Raw genomic sequence first — 15,705 nt, forward strand, 5'->3', positions numbered from 1 at the left:
TGGCTATGATTTCTTTCCCCAGCCACTCATGTGAGAAGATATGAATTGTATAGGTTTCTGGCACTGCAGATTTATAAACATGCTATTGCTGAAAGTAAAAGGTACTCCCTGAACTGTTAGGATCTACTATTTATTGTGAGATTTCTATAAGCATGTATTTATTTACAGAAATTTGTACATGTACAATATTTTCACTTGCATGTGGTTTCATAAGGCAGAACTTCATTTTGTCATCTTCTAAACTCATCTACAACTCACTTCAGGTAATTTTAAAAACACATTTCTAAAATCATATTATTGATAATACAAAGGCTGAAAAAAAAAAAAGACTTGTTTAGTCCTGTGGATAAGCAGTGCCAGATTAACAGCAGGGCAGCTTGGACAGCCCCACACATAGCTAAATCACTAGTGTGTGGGTCACTGTGGCATATGTGAACTGGAGCCACTACAGTGTGTTTAATATAATTGTGGTGCTGGGAGTATTTACTCATTATACTTCTAAAAACATCGCCAACATATATTTATAATTTTATTGGTAGGGGTTCTCACAAGTTACTTGCCTTGGGGCTTCTTCGAACCTTAATCAAGCCCTGTGGAAAATATACTTTATTTATATAATAATTTACATGTGTTCTTCATATAGGTAGCAGTGGACCAAGAAGCTTCCACCCAGGGCCTGCACCGGCCCTGCACAGCAGGGATGCGACTGGTTGGAGAGGTGTCGACCGCTGCCTTTTCCATTTTCCGGGTGCCTGCTGAAATTTGTTACCAGCAGGCACCCCGTAGCTCCTTCCCTGCATCTAAAGGCCTGAGCTCCTCCTTCCGGCTCCTGTGGGAGAGACATCATGGCATTATGACATATCTCCCATAGTGCAGAGTGCGAGAAGCTGTTGGACTGCGGTGGGCCAATCGTGGGGCTTCAATTAAGTACGGTGTTGTGTGTCATGTGTAAGGGGCATTACTACTGTGGGCATTATGTGTAAGGGGAACTACTACTGTGGGCATTATATAAGGGGCACTACTACTGTGGGAATTGTATAAGGGGCACTACTACTGTGGGCATTGTGTATAAGGGGCACTACTATATGGCATTATGTGTATAAAAGGCACTACTAATGTGTGGAGTAACGTGAATAAGGGACATGACTGTGTGACTTAATGTGAATAATGGACACTAGTATATGGTGTAATGTGAATAATACCCCTTTCAGACATACTACCCGGGAAATTTCCTGCTCAGACCCGGGAATTTCTCCTGTGCAAATTCCCGGGTATTTGGTTGAGACCCCCCTTTCACACTGCAGTGTCTACCCGGGAAATTCCCAGGTAGACCCCTTTCAGACATAAGCCAGGTTTTTTAGTTTTAAATATTACCTGCCTCTCCTCTGCTCTTCCTAACCTATGCCCTCTCCGGCTGCCGCTGATGATGTCATCATCATGCAGCAGGCAGCCATCCAATCAAAGTGCAGCCTCTATCTATAATATAATAACTCCTATCTACCCTGGTGGTCCAGCGGGAGTGTGCGGGCGGCCCGCTGTGGCTGCAAACCACCGGCGGTCTCCAGCGCCGGTGTGAGGACCCGGCCATGGTCGCTGACTCGTTTGTCAGCGCCACAGCCACCGGTGCGGGGGGTGATGAGCAGCAGCGCAGAGCATCCTACAGGACGCTCTGCACTGCCAACTCATTGTAATGAGCAGCAACGTAGATGCTGTCAATGTAAAAGCTGCTTGGTGCTGCCCGGGAGTAGTAAATTCCCGGGTAGCACCATTCAGACAGAAGCAGGGTAATTTCCCGGGACTTAAGTCCCGGGAAAAACCCTGGTCGATTGCAGGGGTGGCTATCCGGGAACATGTTCCCGGGTAGGCACCTTTCAGACAGACTCGGGTACCCGGGAATTTGGCCTAGGCAGGCCAAATTCCCGGGATTCTCGAGATGTCTGAAAGGGGTATTAAGGAAACTATGTGCAGTGTCATGTGAATAAGATTTTGCGCTTTCACAAACAATGGCATTTTGGAACCAGGAGAACAAGTAGATACAAGTGACATAAAGGCCTTTTGCACTTATCAGTAGAGATAAAAGATGAGTGGTTTGGTTTTGCTGAAAACCAAACACACCTGAACTTTGGGATTCCAAGTCAAACCGAATTCCAGCTCAGGTCTTCTCGGCAAGCTCAGAACTTAGAGTTAAAAAACGAATCTTGTTTATTTTGGATTGCATTTAAGTCCATCCATTGTGATTTCAGATTCTGTGAGGTGGTTAAAAATTGACTGGAAATTAGTAAAAATTAATGTTATTGATGTTAATAATACTATAGGAACAAAAATAGGTCCAAGTTCCATGATTTTAGCTGTTTTTATAAATTTTTAAAGAAATCCAAAACCAAAAGTTAACCAAAACACTTGAGCATGGTTTTGCTAAAAACCAAAACAAAACATTTGAGGGAGGTTTTGCCAAAAATAAAACAAAGACAAAAACACGGGGGGGAGTTCCCCAGTGGATTTGAGTTCCAGCTCGTGTCTTCCCACCAAATTCACATCTCAGAACAAGGCAAAATGCCATTTTCCCAGAAATGTCGGATCTTGCGTGTTTTGGTAAGTGTTCTAGTATCTATCAACACTGCAGTATATTATATATTGTCACTGTGTGTAAGGGCAGAGACAATGTGATTTAAAGATTATTTTTCTCAAAAATACTGTTGTGTCTGTCTGAGTGAGCTCCACCCCAAACAAGAAAAAAAAATTCTATTGTCTGCAGTCTTTTCTAATACAATTGAAATTGTGTTTTTGAAGAAATGTGTTTTTGAGACAAAGCGTATATTACTGTTCTTACTTTGTGTGGTGGTATCCCTGTCATCTTTACCCCAAAATAATTATTGCAAAGAAGTTATTTTCTTATCCTGGTGTGTAAAAAATGGCAGTCTTTTATAAACAATTAAAAAATTTCTATAGTGTGTTTTTGATATGCAGTGTATATTACTGTTCTTATGATATATGGTGGTATCCCCATCATCTTTACCACAAAATACTTATTACAAAAAAGTCATTTTATTATCCTGGTGTGTAAAAAATTGCCAATCTTTGATGAACAATTTTTATAATTTGTATAGTGTATTTTTTATTTGTAGAATATATTACTGTTCTTACTGTAGGCCTGATTCAGAGCCGGACGCTCTGAAAGAGCGCTCGCTATGAATCAAGGCTTTTTTTGTTGGAGTGGCCTCCTGGCCGCTCGCATAGCTGTGGTGACTACACACAGCTATAGCGAGCGGCCAGGTTGATGGTCGCGATGGTCAAGACCATTGCGACCATCGGGCTTGCGACAAGACCCTTGTGGTAGGGTCCCGTGGCCGCAGGCCCCAGAGGGCTTTCGGCTTTAACAGAGCCGGAAGCTCTCCCACTGACATCACTGGTGATGTCAGTGTGGCCACCCCCAAACGGCAAGCGTTCTGTTGGGAACGCCTCCATTTGGCCGGCCACCCCCCTGGCCCACCCACCAACGGGGCGAGCTGTCACTTACCACCGACAGCTTGCCCCCTTTGGTGCGAGACCCGGAGCGACGGAGCACCCGTCGCTAGCCGGGTCTCACGCATTGCACGATGGAGCCGGCTCCGTCGTGTGCATGCCCAGTGGGCAAACATCGACCCAGTTGCGAGTGCTCATCGCTTGCAACTGGGTCTGAATCAGGCCCTGTGTACGGTGGTATCACCATCATCTTTACCGCCAAAATGATTATTACAACTAAGTAATTTTCTTATCCTGGTGTGTAAAAAAATTGGCAGTCTTTTATAAATGTAAAAATTCATATACTGTATTTTTGAGATGCAGCATATATTACTGTTCTTACTATGTACTGTGGCATCTCCATCATCTTTACTCCAAAATTATTATTGCAAATAAATCATTTTCTTATCCTGGTGTGTAAAAATTTGGCAATCTTTTATAAACATATTAAAAATTTATTAGTGTGATTTTGAAATGCAGCACATATTACTGTTCTTACTGTGTAAAATGGTGTCCCCTTCATCTTTACCCCAAAATAATTATTGCAAAGAAGTAATTTTATTATCCTGGTGTGTAAAAGAATTGCCAGTCTTCAAATTTAAAATTTTGTATGTGTATTTAAGACACAGCGTATGTTACTTTTCTTACTGTGGGCCTGATTCAGAGCCAGACGCTCTGACAGAGTGCTCACTCTGAATCAGGGCCAGCCTTCTGGTTTTTTAGAACGGCCTCCTGGCCGCTGGGCATAGCTGTGGGTGACCACCCACAGCTATAGCGAGCGGCCAGGAAGATGGTCTTGATGGTCAAGACCATCGCGACCATCGGGCTTGCGACGAGACCCTTGTGGTAGGGTCTCATTGCTGCAAGCCCCAGAGAGATTTCAGCTCTGACAGATCCAAAATCTCTCCCACTGACATCACTCGTTCACATGGGAATGCCTCCGTCTGGGCAGCCACTCCCCCGGCCCGCCCACCAAAGGGGGCATGCTGTCACTCAACATCGACAGCACGCCCCCTTTGGTACGAGACCCGGAGCGACGGTTTGCCCGTCGCTATCCGGGTCTCACGCATGCGCACGACAGAGCCGGCTCCGTCGTGCGCATGCACACTGGGCCACCATCGACCCGCTTGCGAGCGCATAGCGCTCGCGAGCTGGTCTGAATCAGGCCCTGTGTGCGGTGGTATTCCGTCATCTTTACCCTAAAATAACTGTAACAAAGAAGTAGTTCTCTTATCCTTGTGTGTAAAAAAAAATGCTAGTCTTTTATTAACTAATTATAAAATTTGCATAGTGTGCACTGTGTACAGTGGTATCCCCATAATCTTTACCCCAAAATAATTATTGCAAAGAAGTGCTTTTCTTATCATGGTGTGTAAAAAACTTGCCAGTCTTTTATAATCAAACTTAAAATTTTGAATAATGAGTTTTTGAGACTCAATGTACAGTATATTAGTGTTCTTACTGTGTGCAGTGGTATCCCCATCATCTTTACTCCAAAGTAACTGTAACAAAGAAGTAGTTTTCTTATCCTTGTCTGTAAAAAAATGGCAGTAATTTATAAATGAATTATAAAATTTGTATAGTGTGTATTTGAGATGCAGCATATATTACTGTACTTAGTGTGTGTTGTCATGTCCCCATCAGCTTCACACCAAAAATCATAAGTGGTAGACATTTATTTTTTAGCTGGTGTAAAAAAAAAAATCTCCAGTATTTTAATTAAGCTACATGGTAAAGGTAAAATATCATTCTTTGCCTATCTCATTGTACATTCACTTGGTGTGGTGGCAGTTATGTTCAACTACAGTAGCTTTACTCCTGTCCTCGTGTAAAAAAATAAATCCAATCATAGATAAGTGAATAGGCGAACAGGAGCAAACTAGTAATAGTACTGGCAGTCATAGTACTTCTTCAAAATCTACTAGAGGTGTTCAAGAGGAAAGAAGGTGTAAAGGGCACCTCAAATTTAAACAGTATTTCACAATCAGTCAGCCATCTTCTGTAACCTTGCATGCAACACCTTCCCGCTTTGAGTCTAGATTGTCACCTTTAAAACAGGCAAATCAGTACACAAATTGAACACTAAGGGGTATATTTACTAAAGTGTGAGTTTTTAGAAGTGGAATTGTTGCCCATAGCAACATATCAGATTCTACTTAACATTTAACTAGCACCTTCTAGAAGATAATAGCTAATATCTGATTGGTTGCTATGGGCAACATCTCCACTTCTAACAACTCTCACTTTAGTAAATTTACCTCTAAGACTGAAGAACAAACTGTGTGTTCACAAACCTTATAGATCACTGAGGACAGTCTAAGGGTGTCCACTAGTGCTATGTGTAAGTCTGACTTTTCTGATATTGTAGTCATAAAGAAGCCTCCTTCCACTATTCTGAACCCTTTGAAATGAGTAGTAGTAAAAGTAATGATGATGACATTAAAATTGAGGATGCTACTGTGGAAGTGCAACAGGATGAGGGGGATATTTGTGTATCTGACACCAATGAATATGTTGATGATAAATGTGTTGGACAATAAGAAGTTCATCAAGTTCAGGAGGAGGATGTCGTTTGTGTCAAAGTAAGTTAGCCACCAGTGGCAGCAGTTCTTACCAGTGATTAGAAGACAGCAATTGTCATGTGGCCACCTCTTCCACGTGGAATCATTTTATTCCAACTCCTGACAACATTTGTCAAGGCATCTGTACCATTTGTGAGGACATCGTAAGTAGGGATTAACCATCTAGGCATCTCCTCCCTGATGTGCCATTTCCAGTGAGTTCATGCAAATTATTTATCAAAATCTGAAAAATCCTATGAAATAATAACAAGTAGATCAGCAACAGGTATCAGCAGCATGGATAGGTTTGCACACACAATAAACTTGGTGGTTCAGAATTTTTTAAAAACTGACAGGTGTGTGCAGGACATGTTGCCTGTGGCCCATATGATTTCTGGACATTTTTGTCATCTAACAACTGCAATGGCTGCAAGAACAGTTGTCATGCCACCAACTGAGGCTAGAAGTAGTAACCAGGCAGAATTCCACTTTATATGCTTCAGCGACTAGAGGAATAGCAACATAACAAAACATGAGATAAGGAGAGGGTGGGGGGGGCATTTTACCTTAGTCCAGAACAGTGAAAAAGACTTTCTGTTTTATGCAAGCTACCTAAACCATTTCAAATAGTAACCAATGAAGTGAGTTCAGACACTGGTAACCTGAGTCAGGTCATAATCCTAGGTTTAAGTCATATGTAATGTCTTTCTCTCAAAATGACAGAGAAATGCAAAGAGCTCCTGGCGAGCAAGTTGTCATTTTAAGTGGCGTATGTTTCAGTCTCTCCTGGAAATGCTGCTTCCATGAAAAAACTATTCCAAAAGACTCACTGGTGATGATGATGAGTCAACTCAGCGCACAAGAGTGAAACATTGTGACATCTGGTTAGGCTTAAAAGAATTGCCCACAATAATAGACACCTCTACCCAGACTCAATCTGATACAGTATGCATCAAGGAACTAGCATGTCACATAGGGCTCTATTTATTAACATTATTTTTACTAAAATAAAGTGAAAAAGGGTGTTTTCACACCCTTTTCACATTATTTTAGTTTCACCTGTAGTTATTACAGGGCAATTGGAGTAGAATTAGTAAAATTCTACTCCAACCCCCAGTATCACTTATTTTTAGTAAAGCAGATCGCATTTCCCATAATTGTAATGGGAAATGTGATCCGACCTAAGTTACTAAAAATAAATTGTAAAAAAATACCGGGGGAAGCCCTGTGATAATAACGCCACCTGGAGGTGGCGTTATCCAGGGTCTCCCCCGGTTACTGGGCTCCCACTCTGCTATAACGGGGAGAGCAGAGGCGGGAGCCGGTACCAGTAATCAGCTATGTGGTCTAAGCAGACCGCAAGCTGATTGCTGTAAAAAAAAGAAAAAAAAAATTAAACATTTTTTTTTTACTTACCTGAATCCAGGGACCGGTGATCGGGCCTCCTGTGATGGCTCCTCTCCGGTCAGCTGGTCTCCCATAGTACACTGGGGCCCGGTCATCAGGTGATCAGGTCCCAGTGCAGTATGGGAGATCACCTGATCGGGAAGCCCGGAGAAGATCACCGGAGGCCAGGAGGATGCAGGTAAGTGTAATGAAGGGAGGGGGGGGTCGTGGGGGTCCGCAATTGCAGGGGGCGAGGCTTAGCACCGGGGGGCAGGGCTTAGTGTCGGTGGAGGGGTAGTAGCGGTGGACGGTCGGCGCATGCGCGGGCGCTTAGTCGCACGCGACTAGAGTGCGGATGAGATCCGCAGGGACATAGCTTTATCGCAAGCTCTGTCCCTGCAAGGGATTTATAGTAAATCCCTGTGATATTGCCTGAATTCGCAATGCGAATTCACTGGGTAATATCACACTACAATCCGCATTCAATATGCGGATTGTAGTAAATAGAGCCCATAGTCCCTTTGAACACTGGGAGGAAAATAAAAGGCAATTTGGAGCCCCTTGTACAAACTAGCTTTGGTTTATTTAAGATGCCCGCACTCCAATGTGTATTCAGAAAGATTGTGTAGCACAGCCGACAACTTTGTGAGCAACTTCTCCACAGATACAGAGTAGTATCATCAAATCATATAATTAATAATTATAGTGGCATAACTTCATCTCAGTTACCCGGAGGCAAGATAAATGTTGTTGCCCCCCCCATCCCCACAAGTTTAAAACCTCATGAATTTGGGGGTGCTACGGGGGTGGGGTAGGTGCTGGGGAGTGATATATTTAAAGAGCATATGTTTTATCACTCAGTCATGTCAGGGAGGTGATATATTTAAAGAGCATATGTTTTATCACTCTGTCATGTTAAATAATTTAACATGGCAGAGTGATAAAATATATGATCTTTAAATATACCCCCCCTAACATGACTGAGTGATAAAACATATGCTCCTTAAAAATATAATTAATATATTATTCCCCCCCTCCCTCAGCACCTACCCCCAAAGTCCTAGACCAGCCTCCCCCCCACCGCCGACTCCAATGCCAGGCATTGACCCCACCCCAATCTTATCAGGCTTGGCTTGCCCAGACACTGAGACTGACAGACTTACTACAGTATATTGATTTTTACTTTCTGTCTCCAGTCACAGTGCCACAGCCCACACAGACACAGAGCGCGGGTCCCGGCCACTCTCCACTCACTGTCCGCAACTCCTCACCCCGCACTAGTCAGTGCCAGTGGCCGCCGGTGCCAACCAAGTTGCAGTGTCGGAGGCTCCTCAGAAGGGGCAGGCACAGGGTCGCGGGCGGTCACATGATACAAGACGGTGGACCACAGAGTGTAGTGGAGCTGGAAGAGGAGTGCTGCTGATGCTGATCGGTGTTCAGCTGGGACCTGGGTGACAATGGAGCCAGGTGCCCCCTTCAGGGCTGGCGCCCAGCGGCAACTAACTCCATTGTCTTTGGGAGTTCAACCACTGAATTATTATCAAGTTTGACTAGGCTGTTACTCTGCCTTGAATCTGCCTTGTTTGGATTCAGTTTCCACTTTAAAACTCTCATTGGGATTTTTAAAGCTTGCTTTTTAATATTTTTTATCCTTGTCTCTGATTTGTTTTTCTTATCAGTTATTAGTACTGTTAGTAATCAATCATTCAATCAATACTTTACCAGGCTTCCACTAAATACTCCACCTCCATTTACGTTTGCTGGCTTCGGGCTTTTGAACTACAGTAGTTGTTGATTAATGAAAACACTCTATAGGATTGTATAGTTCATTAAACTGCCATCCTGTCTGCCACTGCTTTGCCACTATGTTTCATAGAAATGCTGCAGTCTTTTAAACTGCCATCTGTATGTGCTGCTGCTTTGTTTAGCCAGCCAGCCAGCTTGCTGCAGCCTTTGGCCAATATTGGTGAAAACTAAATTGTGAGCTACGAGGTAGTCAAAATTGACTGGAAATTGCTGGAAATAATTGTTATTGATGTTAATAATACTGTAGGAAGAAAAACAGGTCCAAATTACATTATTTTAGCTGTGTTTATACATTTTAAGGAAATCCAAAAACAAAAACAAAACATTTGAGGGTGGTTTTGTCAAAACAAAAAAACAACGAAAATTTAGGGGTATATACTTACTTACCAACTTTCTGGGCTGCCCCCTTCAGGGGGCAGCCAAGTCAGCTCCTCATCAGAACAGTGGGGCGTAGCATGGCCAGAGGTAGGTGGTGCAGGGGGTGTGGTGGCTCAATCATGTCATCATTGCCCCACCCCCCACTACACATTGCTGATATTGCAGGCACTGTAAAGCAGGGGCGGGTCTACAATTACATGATTTAGCTTATACCGCGTAATCATTCCCCCCAAGACTGCCCACTATTGCTCAGTAAGTGGGCGGCCACGGGGGGGGTGTGTGCCGGCATTCTCAGGGGGTGTCAGCTGGTTCCGTGCTTACACTTCTGGGTGGCCGGTTGCACCACCCGATTTTGGGGAGCCTCCCAGGTGTGGACGGGAGAGTAGGCAAGTACAGTATGGGTATATTTGCAAAAGTTCAATTTTGTATTCCATTTTATGTTCCATTTAGCTCACCTGAAATTGAATAAATTCAAATTTAGATATCATTGTCAAAATCCCACATTTACTAAAATTCTATTTTGAGTACTATTTCAAAATCTAATTTGAGGTTGTTCGATTAGACTAGTGATAAGTTGTTCGATTTTGGATATCCATTTCACAATCGAACATAAAATCAGTCTTGTGTGTGATGGGTATGAAAGTGTTAAAATTAAGAAATAAAATGATGTGGGGTCCCCCATAAAAGCACAACCAGCACCGGATGTATGAGCCAATCCTCACTGTGAATATATGGGGCACATAAGACATAGGAGTCCCTCGTATTTTTAACAACCAGCACGGGGCTCTTACTAGTGGGGGTGTAATGCCACAGGAGGGGGATATGCTTCATTGGATCCCCCTGCCAATGCATACAGCACCCCACATTAGTCATCCCAGGCCGGGGATTCCTGGGGAAGTGGGGAGCCCCAATAAAGTGGTCCCCCCTCTCCAAGAAACCCCAGTCCGAGGCTAAAGCCTGGGGCTATCCCTCACACCTCTTTGCAGTGGGTGGTAGTTGTAAAAGATAGTATTAAACTAATAATGTCTTTTACATGAAAATGATATGTCCCATAACCAAAATACCAGCATGCGGGGCATTAAGGGGCCACTGGTATCTATAGTACCCCTGTAAAAGAAATATTAAAATAAAGACAATAGTCACACACCGCTGAAAATAAAATTATATTACATATAGTCACACCGGTGTTCTGTCCTCTTGTTCAGTAGAATCCCGCTGTTTGGAAAAAAAATAGGTGCCTAACTCTTGGCGCATGTCAGTGCTCTTCTCCAGTAGCATCCTGGGCATTAAATTAAAAAACCACATAGTCCCAAGCCATAGCAAACAGAAGAGCTGTATGTGTATATACATACAGCTCTTTTTCATAAGTGACAGGACTCACATGATTTCCTGCACTTGTAGGGCCGCCAGACAATCAGTGACCACTACTATAGTAGCTGGCTGCTGATTGGCTGTGAGTGGCCTGGCTGTCAATCAACAGCCAGGCCATTGATTGGCCTGTCTGTTAGCCAGAAACTACGATTGACACCTACGTCTTTTTTCCAATGTACTTTTACAACCAGGGCCAGCTCACACAGCCTGGTACTGACTGTGCTTTTGGGGAGAGGGACCCCATGTCATTTTTTTCTTGAATATTTTTTTTTTTCAATTTCAAATAAAATATTAGTAAATTAGAGGTTCATATGTTAATCTATGTAAAAGTACCAATGTTTAGACGATATTCGATTTTGAAAGGGAATACAGGAGCTGATTCCCACCCAGATGCTAAGAAGCATTCGCTCGTAGCTGCCGATGGTTCACATTGTGCGCATGCATATGCATCTCAGTGTGCGTGCGCGAACCAAAGTGAAAGATCGGGAAGCGTTCGCTCGCCCAGCATAGACAGTACAGCTGAATGAGTGACAGGAGAAGCCGTTTGTGGGTGGTAACGGGCAGGCCACTAGAAAGGGGCAGTGGAGGTGCGATCTCAGGCATGTCTGAGTGTCTTAACGCTGTTTCAGAGGCGTGCATAATGAACAGGCAGCGTCATAGTACACGTCACCTGACTGAATTTTACACTGAAGTGCTCGTAGTGCTTGCGGTAGCGTATAGTCAACCTCAAGCGCTGCGAATGCTCCCGATGGTACCCGATGTACCGATGGTTACATACACTTCCTGGAGATGACGTGCTCAAGTGGGCATCTTAAGACAGGCTGGTGGGCATCTGCATACACAAAGCGATCGAAAGCCAAGACGTTCACTTGCCTTGTCGTCACTTAGCCGAATTTGCATACGCTGGGTGCGAGCGAATGGGTCTGAATCAGCTCCACAGTTTTATATTCAATTTCACATTCGATTTTGACTTAGTAAATCTATGATGCTCAAAATCTAATGCATCATCACCAGAAATGCAAAATCGAACAAAATCAAACTTTGATAAACATACCTCTAAGAATCAGAACCAAAAGACAGGGATTCTCCCACATCTCTACTTATCAGAGCTGTGCCATCCAGTTTTAAATTACTCAAAGTGCTTTTCATAGCAAATGATGGAACAATGCATATCATTGCTTGTAGTTTTTTTTCTATAAGAAAGCGTTTCTAGACATGGTACACGGAAATCCAAGTTCATTCTCTTGACATGAAATTACATTTATAGATATTTTTTAACAGTTGGAACAACAGTTTTGTAATGCATTTTGAAATAGAAAAAGAAGCTGGGTGAAAACAAGGAAACAAAGAAAATACATGTTAAAGTAGATGAAATAAAGATAAGTGAATCATAATTGCATATCTGAAATGTGTATATACGTATGTGTCAGCAGTAGCCAACCTCCCACTTATTACTGGATTACTGTGCAACAGCAGTAGCCTTCCAGCCTACACCATGTAAGATATGTAAGATCATTGTGAGAAAAACAAGGACAAAGCAATATAATTTCCTGTTTAATGTTATAGAATCCAGATTTGTTCGTCAGGAGGCTTGCCACCTAGCAACTCAGTAAAAGAGTGTACGAGAGGACACCACACTAGGAGCTTAAAATATCTGTCAAATTTACAAAAAAAACAATATCTACTTTTGACTTTATGGCGGCTATCTCTTTAAGAGGGCTCTCTGTGTGACTTGGTTATATAGGAAAGATTAAGAGAAGTGCTACAAAGTCTAATATCTTTATAATGAAAAAGCATTAAATTATATATAAAAAAACAATGTCTTATTATAATATTGCTAATTAGCGTATATCAAAGAAACGGTCAAGAAATAGAAAGTGAACAATAAAAATCAGATACAATCCAAGATTCTGGATCTTACGCAATAAAACAGAGTATCCTGGTGTACAATAATACAATTGACTTATGAAGACAATGTATTCTTGTGTGTAAAGGAGGAATAACATACATCTATCCAGTCATCCTGGCATGTAGCAGCAAAGCTCAATTCAAGGTGGAATATATTTTAAGCTCTCCAGCATTAAAAAAAGTTGTATCATGTGCCAGTCTTATACTTTTTAGATGTATCATGTGCTAGTCTTATACACTAAAAATTAGAGTCCAGGTTCTTAAGCTTGGATATTTATACCCTCACACAAGGCATCAATGTTCAGAGGAATGTTTCCTTGTGGGTAAAGAGTATTATAAAAAAAAGCAGGTTATCCAGTCATTCTGGCTTGCAGCCACGAAGTTCATTTTGAAAACAGTGTTAGGTAGAAAAATAACAAATGTATCAAGTTGTCCTGACATGTGGCAAAAAATGTATCTTATACCCCTTTTACACCGGAGCTAAAACCCGGGTTATTGCAGGATTAACCCGGGCAGCTCCATGGTGTAAAAGGGGAGAGGGTTGGATCGCCAGGTCGAGTGACCCGGCAATCCAACCCAGGCAAATAGCAGGGTTTAACACGGGCGTAGCCCGTGAAACCCTGCTGTGAGAATAGCGCACTCTGGGTCACGATGACCTGGAGTGCGCTGCTAGCCGGCCGATTGGTCCGGCTTCAGTGGCGCTTGGAGATGACGCCTACCGTCTTGGGCCGGCCCCACTGACATCACTAGTGATGTCAGTGGGAGTGGTTTTGGCTCTGATAGAGCCAAAAGCACTCCAGGGCTTGCGGCAGACGAGACCCTACCTTAGGGTCTCGTCACAAGCCCGATGGTCGCGAAGGTCTTGACCATCGCGACCATCATTTTGGCCGCTCGCTATAGCTGTGGGTGGTCACCCACAGCTATGTGAGCAGCCAGCAGGCCGCTCAAAAAAGTAAGAGGGCCGGCCCTGATTCAGAGCGAGCGCTCTGTCAGAGCGTCCGGCTCTGAATCAGGGCCTCTGTTCCAACTCCGGGTCAGACCCGGAATTTTGGTGGAAAAGGGGTATTAGTGAATGGCGAATAGAAACAATGTATACAAACCCAATATCAGAAGGAAGGTGAATATATGAGCTCAAACATCCTAATTGTGCACTGAACACTGGGTCTGGTTCAGACCCGCTCGCAAGCGCTATGCGCTCGCAAGCGAGTCGATGGTGGGGCACTGCGCCACGCGTGCACAAGCCCCAGAGCGAGTGAGAAATTCACTCGCTCCGGGGCTCGCTACAAAGGGGGCGGCTGTCGATGTTGATCGACAGCTCGCCCCATTTTGTAGGCGGGGAGGGGGGGTGGCTGGCCAAATGGAGGCGTTCCCGAAGGAACGCCTGCTATTTGAGGGCAGCCCTACTGACATCACTTGTGATATCAGTAGTTGAGCAGGAAGTTCACTGGGGCTTGCGGGAATGAGACCCTACCACAAGGGTCTCTTCGCAAGGCCGATGGTTGTGATGGTCACGACCATCGCGACCATCACCTGGTCGCTCACAAAAGCTGTGGGTGGTCACCCACAGCTATGCGAGCGGCCAGGAGGCCGGTTTAAAAAAAAAAAAAGCGTCCACCCTGATTCAGAGCGAGCACTCGCTTTTTGCGAGCGGCTCTGAATCAGGCCCACTGTGTATAGGATGCAGTGGTGGGCTATCATAATGATTATAATACCCATAAATCTAAGAAAAAAATGTGTTTATACATGAAAAGCTTTACTTGCCAGAGTCTTGCCCTCTCTCCTTCTGGCCGTGATGATGACAGTGTGTAAGATGCCGCCGATGTTCCAACTCACTTCCACAGTGGGATTGGTAGCGGCAGATAGAATGGAGCACTGGCTTGTCCGAGAACGGCACCAGGATGCACGGCCCTATGTCGCCATTTGTCAGTCCGGCAACGGCCAGAGTTCAGTGAGGAGAGTGGGTGTAAATGCAAGACTGGTATATGCCAGGATTGTGGACAGAGTACCTCTGTCTAGGCTGTCACAGGTCCGTTACCTTGATGTGTTTCTATGCCTACTAAGCCAGCAGTTTCCTCAGAAGGTTGCAATAACCTGTGGCTTGCCTCTCATTCTCTTATATCCTTATTGAGACAGGTGCATGTGATTTAGTTCTTAATTCACCACTGGGCTGTTTCTTAGAGCCGAGAGGAGTTTGCTGTTTAACTCTTTGTTTACTTATAGGGATTAAAGATCATATTGCGAATCCTTGAAAAACTCCATCACCTAGCAACAGCTGGTGGGTTAGGTGCAAGCCTCCCGACTACACTGAGAAGGTAAAGTGAAAGAAAACTTTCACTTACCTTCTCACACAGGCCAGGGGAGTGGGGCTGTGCCAGTGTCGCAGGACATGCATGCGCATCACCACTGCGCACATGCGCATCACATGTACATCATGTGTACAACCTAGGCAGGTCACGCACACGTGCACACAGGTCACGTGCGCAAGGTCACATAGGCGCTAGACCCCGCCCCCTGAATCTGATTTTTCATCAGCACTGCAAAATGAAGGACACAGTGTCTGTGTTTTCCATTGACACTTTGGTGCTGTCTCCTTCCTTCAGCAAAAGAGTGAGACAGCCCTCTCAGGAATTGTCTCAAGCTGCAGTCTCCTCTCCTGAGGAGGAAATATTATTTAAAAGGAGAAGGTTAATAAACCCTGTCAGACAGCAGGTATACCTCTGAGGAGGAGGGAGTCCGTCAGGTTGTGGAGTGTCCTTCCCCTCACCCATTTTCTCACAGAGTGGTGAGAAAATAC

The 15,705-nt window shown here is 44.0% G+C and overlaps 1 long non-coding RNA gene across 1 annotated transcript; it reads right to left on the bottom strand.

Moving 5' to 3' along the window:
- Positions 1-321: 321 nt before the first annotated feature.
- On the bottom strand, positions 322-14,970 carry LOC148542875 (uncharacterized). Its single transcript, XR_015873541.1, has 4 exons — positions 14,673-14,970; positions 6,116-6,316; positions 4,964-5,035; positions 322-829 (listed from the first exon to the last, which is right to left on the bottom strand). It is a non-coding gene; the product is annotated as an uncharacterized LOC148542875 (long non-coding RNA).
- Positions 14,971-15,705: the final 735 nt, after the last annotated feature.

The sequence above is a fragment of the Taudactylus pleione genome, unplaced genomic scaffold (assembly GCF_031769625.1).
Source record: "Taudactylus pleione unplaced genomic scaffold, aTauple2 ptg000007l, whole genome shotgun sequence".
Taxonomy (NCBI): domain Eukaryota; kingdom Metazoa; phylum Chordata; class Amphibia; order Anura; family Myobatrachidae; genus Taudactylus; species Taudactylus pleione.